Raw genomic sequence first — 17406 nt, forward strand, 5'->3', positions numbered from 1 at the left:
TGTGTTGGGTGTATATGTATTTATAAATGTTATGTCTTCTTGCTGGATTGATCCCTTCATTATTATGTAATGCCCTTATTTGTCTTTCATTACAGCTTTTTTGTTGTTATTCTTTCAAAGTCTATTTTATCTGATATGAGTATAGCTACATCAGCTTTCTTTTGCTTCCCATTTGCTTTATGTATCTTTAGGTCTGAAGTGAGTCTCTTGTAGGTAGCATATAGATGATTGTTGTTTTTAATCCACTCAGCCTCTATGTCTTTTGATTGGAGAATTTAGTCCATTTAAATTTAAAGTTATTATTGATAGGTATGCCATTTTGTTGTTTTCTAGCGGCTTTTATAGTTCTATGTATCTTTCTTCTTCTCTTGCTCTCTTCCCTTGTGCTTTGATGATTTTCTTTAGTGTTGTATAGACTCCTCATTATCTTTCATGTATCTATGATAGGGTTTTGCTCTGTGGAACCATGAAGTTCACATGAACCATGAAGTTCACATATAATACTATATATATATACATATATATATACATACGTGTATATATATATGTGTATATATATATGTTAGACTATATATATATACACACATAGTAGGCTATATATATACACATATACATATATACAGTCTCTCTCTATATATATACTATACTATATATATAGTATATATACTATAAACTTATATATATATATATATATATATATATATATAACTTATATATATATATATATATATATATATATACTTATATATATAGTATATTGCTATAAACTTAAAATAGACTATATATGTGTGTGTGTGTGTGTGTGTGTGTGTGTGTGTGTGTGTATATACACATATACATATATACAGTCTCTCTCTATATATATACTATACTATATATATAGTATATATACTATATATATAGTATATATATATAGAGAGACTGTATATATGTATATGTGTATATACACACACACACACACACACACACACACACACACACACATATATAGTCTATTTTAAGTTTATAGCAATTTAAGTTTGAATGCATTGTGAAAGCACATTTTTACTTCCCTTCAGCATTTTTTTTTTGATATCTCATTTTACATCTTTTTGTGTATCCCTTAACTAAGTTTTGTAGTTATGGTTAATTTTACTACTTTTGTCTTTTAACCTTCATACTAGCTTTATAACTGGTTAATCTACTACCTCTACTGTGCATTTAAATTTATTGTTGTGATTTTTACTTTCATATATTTTCTAGTTACTAATTAGTGCCTTTTCTTTTCATCTCAAAGAAGTCCCCTTTACCCTTCTTGTAAGGCCAGTTTAGTAGTGATGGACTTAATTACCTTTCGTTTGTTGAAAACTTTATTTCTCCTTCAATTCTGAATGATAATCTTGCTGAGTAGAGTAGTCTTGGTTGAAAGTTTCCCGACCCGCCCCCCCCCCCCCCCCCCCCCCCCCCGCCCCGAGCTTTGACTGTATAATACCACTCTCTTTCAAACTGCAAAGTTCCTGCTGAGAGATCTGGTGATAGCCTTCTGGGGATTCCCTTGCATGTAACAAGTTGTTTTTCTCTTGCTGCCATTAATATTCTCTCTTTTGACGTTTTAATCATAATGTGTCTTGGGTAGATCTCTTTGGATTCACCTTGTTGGGAGCTTTCTGAACTTCCTGGATCTGGCTGTCTGTTTCCTTTCCCAGATTAGGGAAGTTTTCAGCAATGTTTTCTTCAGATAATTTTTCTACTCCTTTCTCTCTCTCTCTTCTCCTTCTGAGACCCTTATAATGTGAATGTTATCCCACTTGATTTTGTTCCACAGATCCCCTACACTATCTTCACTTTTTAAAATCTTTTTTTTTTTCCTGCTCTGTTTGGGTGAGTTCCACTGCTCTGTCTTCTAGATCATTGATTCTTTCTTCAGATTCATTTAGTCTGCTGTTGAACCCCTCTAGTGTATTTTTCAGTTCAGTTATTGTATTCTTCAGCTCTGTGACTTCTGTTTAAAGAATATACTTTGTTTAAAGAATATACTTTCTTATATTTTTCTATCTCTTTAACTTCTCATTGTGTTCATCCATTCTTGCCCCAAGTTTGGTATCTTTATGATCATTACTTTCAATTATTTATCAGAGAGATTACTTATAATATTTGAGGTTTTATCCTACCATTTTGCTTGGAACATATTCTTCTGTTTCCTCATTTTGCTTGACTGTCTTGTGTTTGTTTCTATGAATTATGAAAAAGAGCTACTCTAAAGTCTTGAAGGAGTGGTTTTGTGGAAGTGATAAAATGTGGCTTTGTGGAAGTGATGAATGTCTTTCAAACATTTTTGGTTGTCTAAGCTGCTTGATTTATTCTTGATAGTTCCTCATTGTTGAGAGTACACCAAGACCTGTCATGATCCAAGGAGAAAGATCTGAGCACCTAGTTTCAGGCTTATTGGAAGTCTGACTCTCAGGCAGTAGTTTTCAAAGTATGCAAATATATCCAGTCCTGGGGGGCTATAATCATGTACCCTGCTGGCCTCTAGAGTCCTACTTGTGCCCTGCTCCTAAGATTAGCAAATGGATCCCCTTCATATGTAGTAAAAGTGGTTTTCAAACTGCTGATTTTACATTGGTTTCTGGGGCAAGTGAGACTACATATAAGTCCTTTAAAAGGAGTATCTCAGTTTCCTACAGTCCTTTGGGTCCCTTGGATGTAAGCCCTATTAGTTTTCTAAGCCAGACATTTTGGGGGCTCATCTCTCTGGTGCAGGTCCCAAGGGTTGGGATGCTTGATGTGGGGCACAAACCCCTCCCTCCTCTGAGAGAAACTCTGGACTTGAGAGATCCCTCCCTATTGGGTGTCACTGCTTCTGGGGTGGGGTTTTTGGAGAGACTATGTCTCTGCCTCTCCTACTCATCTCCATGTGGTCTTTTTATCCATTGTTGTGGAGAAACATTTCAGCTAGTTTCCAGTTCTTTTTCAGATGGAAGTGTTCCATATGTAGCTGTAGATTTGGTGTGAACAGGAGGAAGTGAGTTCAGTTTCTTCCTACACCACCATCTTGGACCAACTTCCCCTACCATTCCCTTGACTTTGCTTTCTGTGGTGAAAATTTGCTTTCTGTGGTGAAAATTTATCAATTTTTCATGCAAGTATCTCCCTGTCTGCAAGGTATTTCCCATGCTCCCTCCACACAGAATTACCCACATCTCCTTTCTGTTAACAGTATTCTGTTGATATCACTACAGCATCTGTTTTGCAGTATGGTTATTCTATGGTTTGTGTTCAGTGAATTACAACATATATTTTATTATTGTGTTGGCACTTTAGCTACACTATAAGCTCCCTGAGGAAAGAGACTACCTATATCTTTTATCCACATCATATGATTCTGAATCAAGCTCATTATTCAGGAAGGGGCTGATAGAGAAAAATGGAATAGCTTTCATTAAGCAATTTATATGTGTCTGGTATGTACTGCACAGTTCATTCATCATTTCTCATTTAATTCCTACAAGTCAAGATAGAAAGAAGTTAACATCTCCATTTTCCAGATGAGGAAAAAGGTTCAAAGAGGTTAAGCAAAGCTAGATGCCTCAAATCTCCTTATTCTCTAGACCATCATTTTTGAAATAAAACTGTATTTCCATTTCTACTGCTTCATTTCCTCTACTTTCCTCATTTTACTACTCACTCAGTTTGACTTCTGTCTACACTCTATACTCACACTGCTTTACAAAGCTCAATAACTAAGTTCTGACTGTGAAATCCAGTGAGTCACTTTCAGTGCTTTCTGCTGTATTTGACATTGCTGATCATTCCACTGTTTCTGCTCTATTCCTTTTCCTTCTCTCTTGGCTTTCCTTCCTTTGTAATGATTCATGTTGGCATTCTGGGTTCTGCCTCCTCCTTTTCTGACAGAATACAAACTTCTCATGGTTCTTTAATCTCCATTTTAGCCCTGACCTGTTCCCTAAGCTTTAGACTCATAATTTCAACACTGATTCCTGAATATATACATTTGAATGAGCCACAGGTACCCCTGAATGAACAAGTACCAAATCAAACTTATTCTTTTTTAAAAATTTATTTTGAGTAGAGGAAGGGCAAAGAGAGAGAAGGAGAAAGAGAATCCCAAGCAAGCCCAGTGCTGTTAGCACAGACATCATGTCAGGCTCAATCCCATGAACCATGAGATCATGACCTGAGCTGAAATTAAGAGTCTGATGCTTAACTGACTGAGACACCCAAGCACCCCTGAACTTAATATTCTACTCCTTTCTCTATATCCCAGTTCCTCTTGTATTTCCTTTCTCAGGGAATGCTGTTACTATTCATCTACACAATTGTTTGGCTGAAACCCAACATTAGCTTCTTCCCTTTTTCATCTCTCACATCCAATACTAACTAAATCTGATAAACTTTTACCTCTCTTTTTTTGCTTATGTATTATTATTTTTCAAATAATTTATTTATTTAGTTAACATATAGTGCAACAATGATTTCAGGAGTAGATTCCTTAATGCCCCTTACCCATTTAGTCCATCCTCCCTTCCACAACCCCTATAGCAACCCTCTGTTCTCTATATTTAAGAGTCTCTTATGTTTTGTTCCCCTCCCTATTTTTATATTATTTTTGCTTCCCTTCCCTTATGTCTATCTGTTTTGTATCTTAAAGTCCTCATATGAGTGAAGTCATATGATATTTAGACTTTTCTTTATTAAATACATCTCCAACCTTCTCCTAGAGAGGATGTAACATCTGGTGGTTGAAACATGGACCCTGGAGCCAGACTTCTTAGGTTTGAATCATATCCCTGCTATCAGCTAGTTATGTGATCTTGGGCAAACTCCTTGTTTTTTTATGCCTTGATTTTCTTACTAGAAAAATGAGAATAATATTAATACTTGCATCTTATGCCATCTGTAGGAATGAATGTGTTATTTCATTTGAATCAATTAGTGACTATTACATAGAACATGCTTGATAAATACTAGAGCAATTTTTATAATTTTACGTATGCTGGCTACCACTTGACTAATTCAGATCCTCATATCTTATTGTGTCTCCCTCAAATTCATCTTCTACTCTGCTTCCAAGTATCTTATTTTTTAAATAGGATATGCAATTGTCAGCATCAGGTGACTATATTGCTTCCACACTTAAAAGCCACATAGTGGCCAAAGGACAAACTATAAACTCTTCATCTAGAATGCTCTATGTCTTGGCCTTGACCTAATCCTCTGTTCCATCTCCTGCCACTCCCCCTCATACTTTACACACTTGGTAATCTAACTCCTTAAAATTACAAACGTATCTGTGCTAAGGATGTTTTCTCTGCTCTAACAGCCTTTTTGCATTCCTTTCTTTTCTAAGTAACCTACACAGCTTTCAGACTCAGCCCAAGGGACATCTACATTACTAGACTGGTTTCAGCATTCCTCCTGTGACCCACCCCCATCTCCCCTCCCCCATCCTTGCATTCCTCTATTGTAGTATCTTAATTTTTATATCTTCACCACCCAGAACAATGTTAGTGCTCCATACATTATTTTTAAAATTAAATATATGTTGGGGTGCCTGGGTGATTCAGTCAGTTAAACATCTGACTCTTGATTTCAGCTCAGGTCATGATCTCACAGTCATGGGGTTGTGGGATCAAGCTGAGAGTTGGACTCTGCACTGACAGCACATAGCCTGCTTGGGATTCTCTGTCTCCTTCTCTCTCTGCCCCTACCCCACTCACGCGTGCGTGTTCACATCCTCTGTCAAAATAAATAAATAAACATTAAAAAATTTTTTTAAAGAGAGGTACTTCCTTAACTACTACTAATAACATATTAAAATTAAACATATTGAATAAATAAAACTAATTTTCACTTTATTTTTTTAAGTTTATTTATTTATTTTGAAAGAGAGAGAGGGGAGGGGGCTGAGAGAGAGAGAGAATGAGAGAGAGAGAATCCTAAGTAGGCTCACACTGTCAGTGCAGAGCCTGATGTGGGGCTCAACCTCATGAACCATAAGATCATGACCTGAGCTGAAATCAAGAGTTGGATACTTAACCAACTGAGCCACTCAGGTGTCCCCTAACTTCTACTTCAATCAAGATATTTTCAGTATCTAGCTTCTAGCTCTTTTAAGTAGGTAAAATGTAGTGCCTTGATAAACACTGGACAGCATCCTGTCAGCATGAGTAACAGGTCCAAAACCTTAGTAATTCTGTAAGTTCAGTCTGGTTGTGGGAGGGACAAAAGCAGGGAATGGGACTGCATCCCACAGGAAAAAGATTTTTATTATAAAAATAGTAAATGAGCCACAACTTTCTATCCACACATCCCTATGCTTCCTGCATACTCTCTTCCTGGAGCTGTGGTCTTCCAATTATAGTCAATTCTCACTATTTGTGCTATGCATATTTTACAAAGTCTTTGAAAACATTGAATTGGCAAATACTGAATCCTCATTCCTGGGGGAAATAGGTTCCTGTGAGCCTCTAGTCACACAATTTTTTGTCAACCAAAACACTATTTGCATTACATTGTGTCATTTGTCAACATCCTTGTCAAATAAGCAAGTCTCATTGGCATTGAAAATCCGCTCTTCCACATAACCCTTTTCTTGTATAACACTTAGCCAGTGTTTACATTTTTTTCTTGAAGTCCCGTGATCCTAGAACTTGCCTCACCTGTAAGTTTAATGTTTCTTATATGATATAGCCCTTTGAAACAAGTGAGTTGGGCAGCACTAGGTAGATAGGTTTAACATTTTCCTGACCCTAGGTAAGGTGACCATAAATTTCTTTGGTTTCCAGTATTTTTTTTTAATTTTTAAAATTATGTTTATTAATTTTGAGAGAGAGAGAGAGAGAGAGAGAGAGAGAGAGATGGGCAGAAAGAGAGAGGGAGACAGCAGAATCCAAGCAGGCTCTGAGCTATCAGTGCAGAGCCAGATGCGGGGCTCAAACCCACAAGCTGTGAGATCATGACCTGAGCTAAAGTCAGATGCTTAACCGATGAGCCACCCAGGCTCCCCTCCTTGGCTTTCAGTCTTACAACATGCTGCCCACTACACTTTTTCATGGTTCATCATCTCATGAGTCCACATTTTAGCTGCTTTTCCATATTTTCCATAGTTACATCATAACACTACAGCTGTTTACTTTAGCATCTTCCAGAATGACTTCATATACAAATCAGTAAATTTACTCTTTCTTTTTTCTGAATGTACCATATGATTAATTCATAACATTGAATTCATGGCCACTTGCAATACAACTCATGCCTGAGCAAAGCTTATCCAACACATCTATTTCTTCCGTAAGGCAATCACAGTTCTCTTGTGCTTAGGAATACTAGACATCACTTCAGCACTAGGTGTGGAAGCCATTTTAAGCAGCAAAATCATCAACAATATGCACAAAGACGCCAAAAACATAATACCAAATAGACCACAAAATGACATTTGTTTAGTAAAAGAGTTTAAACATAAAGGCAGAACATCACCTTGTTCAACCTGAGCTGAGGACCTGGCATTGGGTGAATCAAATGTTTTGCTGCTCTGCACATGCCTGTGAATGACTGCAAAAGTGGCTTGAGTACTGATTTTGGGGTTAGAAATTCTAGTGAGTAGGTGAATTCAAAAATATGGAATCTATGAATAATAAGGAACTGTATTTAGTTTCATACTTTGTAGATTCCTCATAAAAATTAGTGGTAAATCATTCTTTGATTGTTAGAATAGCACGGAGGAAAACATTCTTAGCTCATACTGAGTCACCAGACACAAAGGGCACCAAGGAATGAGAAGAGGCTTTCTGAGATTCTGGGTGCTGGAGGCAAATATAGTCTTTGGGAATACCAGTGTCCTTACTCTGCTTTTGAGTCTCAGACAGGAATGTGGCTTTTGGTGGGAGACCAGTTTTCAATTATTCCTTTAAACTGAAATGCATTGACTGTTAAGTGAGTTCCTCCCCAACGGCAGTATAAATCTTAGTATGAAAAACTGGTAGCATAGCTAGAACTGAGCTATTTCCTCTTTAGATAGTGATTCTGGCAGGTACACCTTTCATTGGGAGTCTAGAAGCCAGAGAAGTACCATATTAAATATGCTGCGTTTGTTCTTGCCCTATGTGGTTACATACTTCCAACAATTTTTCTACATATAAGCTAATTAAAATGAGAACTTACAGTAAAAAATATGTGAAGTTTCATCCCATCATTCCATAACCTACATGAAACAATGCAAGTTAGAAAGAGAAAAGGCTTTGGAGACACACAAATTGGGTTCAAATCCTGTCTCTGCCAACGTATGACCTTAGAATTTGGCAAGTTTCTTAATGTCTCTGAATCTCGGCTTCTTCATCTGTAAAACAAGTACATAATAACCACCTCACAGGATTGTTGTTATAACAAAACTGTTTATACTCATGGGTTGACTTGTGACCATTTTGACATGGCCAGTTTGCAGTAGCAGCTGCATCAAAACATTCATTTCAAAATGTAAAACAATACTTTTAATTTATAATTTATAAGATATAAATTTGCAATTTATATCTCTGACCTTTAGTTATGTATAATTGTCTCCTATATTCACTTCCCACCTTGAGAGTTACAGTCAAATGGTAAAAAGACCTTATATTATGCACTATCCCCATTTCTGAATCTTAACCCATTCTCCCTTGGATTCCCAGCTATAGGTCTGCATTTTCCCTGGTGTGGGATTTGGTGAGATCCTAAGCTGTTTGTTACATTATTTTGTTGACTAGAGGTACTATCTGATAACATCCCAAATAAGTTTGTTACTCACATGCAGAAAAAAGCAAAGAGCAGACCTGAGGATGTTATCTTTACCAGTGCCTGTGTATAAGGTTGGTATCTTGGCTGGCATCTGGAAGGCCCTTGAACCATTCCCTAACTGATAAGGATGGGTTCACCTGTGCCTGGGTTATGTGTATAATTTTTATATATCAACAAATTAAAGTGAGAACTTACAGTTTTCAATTGTATAGTGTGCTGTATGCCAAACACCTGCTTTCCTTCTAGTATTCTGAAATTCAGTATGTGTTAGGCAGGGGGTGCTGTGTGACCAGCCTCCAATAAAAACCTTAAACTCTCAGCATCTAGTGGGCTTCCCTGGACAGAAGCATTGGGCACATGGTACTGCATTTTTCTCTCCTGTTGGAGAAAGAAGCAAGCTCAATGTGAACCCTTACAGGAGGGAGAAAGCATGGAAAGACTTTGTGGGTTACTTACCCAGAATCCACCTGTGTCTTTTTCCCTTGCTGATCCTACCATACATCCTTTCACTGCAATAAGCCTCACCATGATTATATGCTAAGTCTCATGAGTCCTTTTAGCACATCACTGAATGTGCCTTAGGGACCCCCCCCACTACCCCCACAAAAAACACTTAGTTCTTAAAAAGCAAACTTTTAGAGATTTCTGATTCTGCTAGGATGGAGTAGCCCCACTCTTTCAAGGCCCTTCCTCTTCCAACTAAACTTCCAGATATAATACAACAAACAAATGTAGAAAGACTGAAAGGTAGAAAGAGGCTGTCTAGAGACCTCAAGACTTGTGAGGCAACAGGGTGCTGAGTGACCTGGTCTCCTTATGCCTCTCATATATCCCAGACAAGGCAGTGCAGAAGCCTCCAACCAGAACCAATGACAGGCACAAACAAGAAAAACTCAAAGAAAAGCTTGTTTCCTCTAAACAAGGGAGAAAACAGTAGAAGAAGGATGGCTGTTGTAGACAGGATAATATAAGCTGTACACACATCCTAATCCCTGCCTGTTACCTTACCAAACAAACTGACCTTGAAGATATGATTAAGGTTAAGGGTCTTGAGAGGGGGAGATTACCTAGGTGGGCCCAACCTGATCTTGAGTCCTTAAAATAACATTTCCCAGCAGAGGTCAGGTTCAGAGAGAGAGGGAACTACAGAACAGTCAGAGAGATGCCATGGTGATGACTTTGAAATGCAGAAGTGGTCAGAAGACAAAGAATGTGGGCAGCCTACAGAAGCTGGAAAAGACAAGGAAATGGATTCTCCCTCAGGTCCTTAAAAAAGGAACACAGCCTTACTGATGTGATTTTTACCTTATCAAGGTACAGGACTGTAAGATAATAGGTTTGTGTTGTTTTAAACCATTAGATTTGTGGTGATTTTTTATAGCAGAAATAGGAAATGGGTAGAGATTTTGGAACCTAGAAGGGGAGTGTGACTGTAATAATCACCTAAAAATGTGGACATGACTTTGGAATTAGGCAATGGGCAGAGGCTGGAAGAATTTGGGAAAGCATGACAGAAAAAGTCTAGATTTCCTTGAGTAGACTGTTAGTAGAAACATAGATGTTAAAGTCATGCTTAGCAGTGAGGGCTCAGAAGGGAGTGAGGACCGTGACAGAGAAAACATAAATTGCCTTAGAGGACAACTAAAATGTTTTAAACAGACTGTTAATAGAAAATGGATTAAAGGTGCCTCGTGAGGGCTCAGAAGGAAATAAGAATCCTTGTCATTTAGTGGTAGGAAGCTTAAGCATAAGTGTGCCCTGTAGTTACATAGAGAGCAAATTGGTAAATGATGAACTTGGATAGTTAGGTGAGGAGATTTCCAAGCGAAGTGTTAGAAGTACAGCCTAGTTTCTTCTTGCTGCTTATGCTAAAATGCAAGAAGAAAGAAAGAAATAGAAGGAAGAACTACTGAACAACAAGGAACAGGGGCTTGATGATTTCGGAAATTCTCAGCTTACCCTGATGGCAAAACATACTAAAGTTAAGAGATCACTTTCAGAAAACTAGGTCTAGAGAAAAAACAGAGTGTCTAGACTACCTTTTGCTAATACCTCAGAAATACTGAAAGTCAGAGATTCAGTCATACAAAAGGATCTTTGAAGACACTAAGCACGTGACTCAAAAATCCCCTTAGCCATATCAAAAGAAGCCAAAAACAGAAAGATCTTTGGAAGAGCCTCTTGTTTAATTGAGGGAATCCCTGTGGCATACATGGGAGACCCAAAAGGTTCTTAAGAATTTTATACCAGCAAAATCACTACCTGCTTAGACCAAAAGAAACAGCATGAAATGAAAGTGGGGCCAAGCAGGGAGCTAATCTTTCACCCCACTTCCCTGTCTCACAGAAGCAGATGGCATGCTCTGATTCCCCTCTCAGGTGGTTTGGTGGGGCTGAACAGGAAGCTATATTCCAACTCGCACCAAGCAGAAGCAGGTAATGTCCCACTCAGTGATGTCTATGGAAATGAGTGGGAAGTTTTTATTCTTTTCCAGGCAGAAGTAGGTGGCACTCTAATTTCCCCATGAGTGGTGTTAGCAGGCCAAGCAGGGAACTGACTTTCCATCCCTTGCCTGGGGGAAGCAAACACTGGTGAGCCAATTTGCTTGCCAGAGTAGTGTCTGTAGGTGCAGTGGAGAGCTGAGCTTCACCCTCAGGAAGCAAGAACCAGACAAGGAAGCAATGTGAGGTGGGGTGAGGCACCAACAGGTTTTACTGCCCTCACTCTTGTGTCAGTGGGGCGCAGCTAGGTTGATTGCCACAATTGGCATGAATGAGACTGAATGATGTCATGTAAATCAGGAGTAGTTACCACTTTAATATCTACCTGCCCCAGTGTCAGATAGATAGGAGAAATGAACCTCCATACCTACTGGACAGTAATGAAGCAGGGGAAGAGAAGGGAGTCAAGACTAACTGGTATTTCACTTTGTTTCTTCTCTCCTTGTGTTGGCAGGGGCCAGCAGAGAACTGAGCTTACATGCTGGAAGCAATGAGATGGTAGAGTTGGTGCCCTACTTTTACCAGGAAGTTGTAAGTAGGGATGAAGAGGGAGATAAACTTCTACCCCACCCAAATGCAATGACACAGTGAGTACCCAACTTTCATCAGGGGGACTAACTGCTAAAAAAAAAAGAAAGAAAGAAAGAAAGAAAGAAAGAAAGAAAGAAAGAAAGAAAGAAAGAAAAATAGGATGCAGAGTCTCATCACATAATATAGAGGATACAAGAGAATCACTCATTATACAAAGAAACAGAAAAACCACAAAATGAATGAAAAAAGACAACATACCAACACTGAGATGAATAAGATGTTGGATTATATGACAATGTAAAGCAATCATTATAAAAATACTTGAATAATCAGTTACACATTTTCTGGAAACAAATAAAAAAAACAGACAATGAAATTATAAAAAGAGCCAAAAAAGAATCAATACTGATACAAAAACCTATTGGATAGGCTCAGTAGTAGAGTGGAGATGACAGAGGATAAAATCATTGAACTTGAGGATAGATCAATACAGTTTGCTCATTCTGAACAACAGAAGGAGAACAGACTGAAACAAAACAGTCCCAGTGACCCATGGGCTAATAACAAAAGAGCAGAGTCTTAGGAGGAAAGGAGAGAGAAATGGGATTGGAACAGTATTAAAGAAATAATGGCTGAACACTTCCCAAATTCAGTGAAATTTGAAATTTGAAATTTGAATTCACAAATTCAAAAAGCTTCATGCTATGGACTGAATGTTTATGTCCCCTCTCAACTGATGTTGAAGCCCTAATCGCCAGTGTGATGGCATTTGAAGGTAACATGAAGGAGAAGCCCTCATAAATGGGATTAGTGCCCTAATAAGAAAAGACACAGGAGAGATGATCTGTCTTTCTGCCCTTGAGGATACAGCAAGAAGCCATCTCAAAACTAGGAAGCAGGCTCTTACCAGACACTGAATTGGCCAGCACTTTGATCTTGGACCTCTAGCCTCCAGAACTGTGAGCAATAAATGTTTTTGTTCTTTAAGCTACCTAGTCTGTGGTATTATGTTATGGCAGCCCAAGCTAACTAAAACACTGAGTGGACCACAAATAGGGTAAACCCAAAGAAATGATTTCTAAGGCATATCACAGTTAAGCCTCTGAAAACTAAAGAGAGCAACTAGAGAGCAAACATACATTCCTTAAATGGTACACCTAACAAGGAGTTTGTCGTCTGAGCAATGCAGGCCAGACTGTCAACTGCTAAGCCTGTATCTTTTTTCCTTCAGAATGAAGGGAAAATAAAGACATTTTTAGTTGAAGGAAAAGTAAAAGATATATTGTTCACAAACTTACCCTTAAAGGGTGGCTAAAGAAAGTTTTCTAAAGAGAAAGGAAATGATGACAAAAAAAGTCTGGACTTTCATAAAGAAAGAACATTGGCATGGGTAAAATTTAGGGTAAATATAATAGACTATCCATTTCTCACGAATGTCTTAAATCATTTTTGATGACTGAAACAAAAATTTAAAAAATTTGATATGGTGCTTAATGTATATAGAGAAAACACTTTAGACAATGATAAAGTGGGGAGGGGAAATGAGCCTCGGTGGGAGTAAGATTACTATAGTTCATTGGAAGTGATACAATGTTGATAATGGTAGACAGTGATTAGTTATGTGTGTATACAACAGTACTTTTAGCAACCACTAAGAAAACTACACAGAACCATACATTCAAAAATACTACAAATAAATTATGATGGAATCCTAAAAATATTCATATAACTGACAGAAAAGTAAGAAAAGAGTACCAGAAAACAGGAGAAACAATCAGGAAACTAATAATAAAGTGGCAGACTTAAATCCTAACACAATAATCATTTCAAATGGAAGTGGTCAAAATGCACCAATTAAAAGAGGTAAGCAGAATGGATAAAACAAAAACATCTAATAATGTTGCTTATAAGAAATTTACTTCAAATTAATAACAGGTTGAAAGTAAAAAGTATATGTAAACATAAATCAAAAAAGAAGTGGATATATTCATATCAAAGTAGACTTCAGAGCAAAGAAAAACAACTTTATTGGGATGCTAGGGTGCCTCAGTGGGTTAAGTGCCTGACTTCGGTTCAGGTCATGATCTTATGGTTTGTGAGTTTGAGCCCTGTGTCAGGCTCTGTGCTGACAGCTTAGAGCCTGGAGCCTGCTTTGGATTCTGTGTCTCCCTCGCTCTGTGCCCCTCCCCTGCTCATGCTCTGTCTCTGTCTCAAAAATAAACAAACAAACAAAAAAAGAAAACTAACTTTATCAATCTGTTCAAAAATATAGATGATGAGAGAATACTTCCCAACTTATTTTATTAGGTCCATGTTACCCTGAGTAGGGTAATGAATACACATTTTCATGGGTAGGGGTGGGGGGCCTGAATAGACATTTTTCCAAAGAAGACATACAGATAGCCAACAGACACTTGAAAAGAGGCTCAATTTATCATCAGGGAAATGCAAATAAAAACCACAGTGAGGAATCTGTAACTTGTAAGAATGGCTGACAATTTATTGTCAAAAAGAAAATGTGTCTCCCTCTCTCTGCCCTCCCTGCTCACACTCTGTCTCTCTCTCAAAAAAAAATAAACATCAAAGATATATGTACCCCTATGTTTACTGTAGCATTATTTACAATAGCCAAGATATGGAAGTGACCTAAGTGTCCATAAATAGGTGAATATATAAAGATGTGGTATACACACACACACACACACACACACACACACACACACACACAATGGAACATTACTCAGCCATAAAAAAGAATGGAACCTTCCCATTTGTGATGTGACAATATGAATGGACTTAGAAGGTATTATACTAAGTAAAATAAGTCAAACAGAGAAAGACAAATACCATATGACTTCACTCATATGTGGAATCTAAAAATCACATATCAAAACAAATCAACAAACACAAACAAAAAGCGGAAGCAGGCCCATAAATACCAGGAACAAACTGGTGGTTACCAGAGGGGGAGGGTGGTGATAGGCAAAATAGATGAAGGATATTAGAGCTGCAGACATCCAGGTATAAAATAAATAAGTCATGGGGATGAAAAGTACAGTATAGGGAATATAGTCAATATTACTGTAATAATTTTGTATGGTGACAGATGGTGACTATATTCATTGTAGTGAGCATTTTATAATGTATATAATTATCAAATCACTACGTTGTTCACCTAAAACTAATATAATATTATATTTCAACTATACATCAATTAAAAATCTGAAGAAAAGGGGTGTCTGGGTAGCTCGGTTGGGTACGAATTCAACTCTTGATTTTGGCTCAGGTCATGATCTCACTGTCATGAGACTGAGCCCCACGTCAGGCTCTGCACTGAGCATGGAGCCTGCTTAAGATTCTTTCTCTCCCTCTCCCTCTGCCCCTCAAGAAATGTTTTTTGAAAAAAATACTTAGGAAACATTTTAACCAAGGATGTGTAAGACTTCTGCATTGAAAACTACAAAACATTGCTAAAAACAGCTAAAGAACACCTAAAACATGGAAAAACAACCTGTGTTCATGGTTTCAAAGATTTGATACTATTAAGATGGCAATACTCTCCAAAGTTATCTACAGATTCATTGTAATCTTAGCAAAATACCAATAGCCTTCTACACCATACATATAAATAGCAAAGATAACTCATACATCTTAACTTTAAAACTTAATACAAAACTACAGTAGTTAAAATAGTGTGGTACTGGCATAACCATAGATATATAGGCCAATGGAACAGAATTGAGGATCCAGAAATAAATCTATATATTGAAGGCCATTTGATTTTTTTCCAAGGGTGCCAAGACCATTCAATGAGGGAAAGGTTAGTCTCTTCAACAAATGTTGCTAACACAACAAGATATCCACATAGAAAAAATTGAAGTTGGATTTCTGCTTCACACAACACACAAAAATTGATTCAAAATGAATCAAAGACCCCAAAACTCTTACAGGAAAGCAAGGAAGTAAATTTTCATGACCTTGGATTTGGTAATTGACTCTTCGACATGACACTAAATTCACAAGCAACAACAACAAAAAATCAAATTGGATTATATCAAATTAAATAGTTTTGTGCAAGTAGACACTATCAAGGCAGTAGACACTATCAAGAAAGTGAAAGGCAATCTAGAGATGGGAGAAAATATCTGCAAATCATTTATTCAGTAAGGGTCATAATATATATCCACACACACACACACACACACACATATATGTATGTCATAATATATATCCACATATATAAAAAAATTCTCACAAATCAACAGCAAAAAGACAAAAAGCCCAATTAGAAATGGGCAAATGTCTTGAAGAGACATTTTTCCAAAGAAGTTTACAAGTGGCCAACAAGCATATGAAAATATATTCAACATAACTCATTAGGTAAATGTAAATCAAACCACAGTGAGGTATACCATTCAGACCCACCAGGATGGTGTAATTTAAACAAAACAATATAAAACAGAAAACAAGTGTTGGTGAAGATGTGGAGAAGTTGCAACCCTCATACATTGCTGGTGAGAATGTAAATGGTGTAAACACTATGGAAAACAGCTTGGCAATTCCTCAAAGAGTTAATCATAGAATTGCCATATGTACCAACAATTCCACTCCTATTCTAAAAGAATAGAAAACATGTATTCAAACAAAAGTTTATACATAGATGTTCTTGACAGCACTATTAATGATAGCCAAAAGTTGGAGACAACCCAAATGTCTATCAATGGGTATGATATAGGTAAATGACATCAAACAAATATATCCATACAATGGAATATTATTCAGTCCTAAAAAGGAATGAAGTACTGATATATACTATAACATAGATGAACTTCAAAAAGATTATGCTAAGTGAAAGAAGACAGACACGGAAGGTCACATATTGATTCCATTTATATGAAATATCCAGAATAGGCAAATCCATAGGCCACAGAAAGTATGTTTGTGCTTTCCAGGGTCTGGGGATGGGAAATGGGTAGTGACTGCTTAATGACTGTGGAGTTTCCTTTTGAGATAATGAAAATGTCTTGTAACTACATAGAGGTGATGCTTGCAAAACCTTGTGAATCTACTAAATGCCACTTAATTGTATACTTTAACATGGTTAATTTTATGTTATGTGAATTCACCATAATTTAAAAAAGGGATGAGGGAGACTCAGGGATGTGTACTTCACAAATACTTGATAGTAAAAAATTGCTATTTTATAAAGGGAAAGAACAAGAAACAGAGTCTGGGAATGGGTAAAAAGTATGCTGTGTGCACTATTAAGTTTTTTTAATAGGATGACAGTTTCATAAAAAATCATGGTGTCAAATGTCCCTAGGGATGGCATTTAATTGACTTAGTATAACTTTGTTTAATTAATTTAATTAAGAATATTATATCATAATGTCATAGTTCTTTATTAGTAGTAGAGATAATACTGTCCAGTGTCAAACATAGTGTTTGACACAGAGTAGGTCCCCACTAAATGGTAATTACTACAGGAAAGCTTGAGGGCTGGCCCTGCCTTCTTCAGTTCTGCTCCAGTGCCTTGCAAAGAGCTGAACACAGGCAGAGACACACTGTAGAGAGGGAAGAGAAGCCACAACCTCTGGCTCTG

The 17406-nt window shown here is 37.2% G+C and overlaps 1 protein-coding gene across 3 annotated transcripts in view; it reads right to left on the reverse strand.

The window, feature by feature from the left end:
* The window catches only part of ARHGEF4 (Rho guanine nucleotide exchange factor 4), a 260980-nt gene that overhangs the window by 124853 nt on the left and 118721 nt on the right, over positions 1-17406 (reverse strand). The window lies entirely within an intron of this gene.

The sequence above is a fragment of the Panthera onca genome, chromosome C1 (assembly GCF_046562875.1).
Source record: "Panthera onca isolate mPanOnc1 chromosome C1, mPanOnc1 haplotype 2, whole genome shotgun sequence".
In the NCBI taxonomy this organism is placed as follows: domain Eukaryota; kingdom Metazoa; phylum Chordata; class Mammalia; order Carnivora; family Felidae; genus Panthera; species Panthera onca.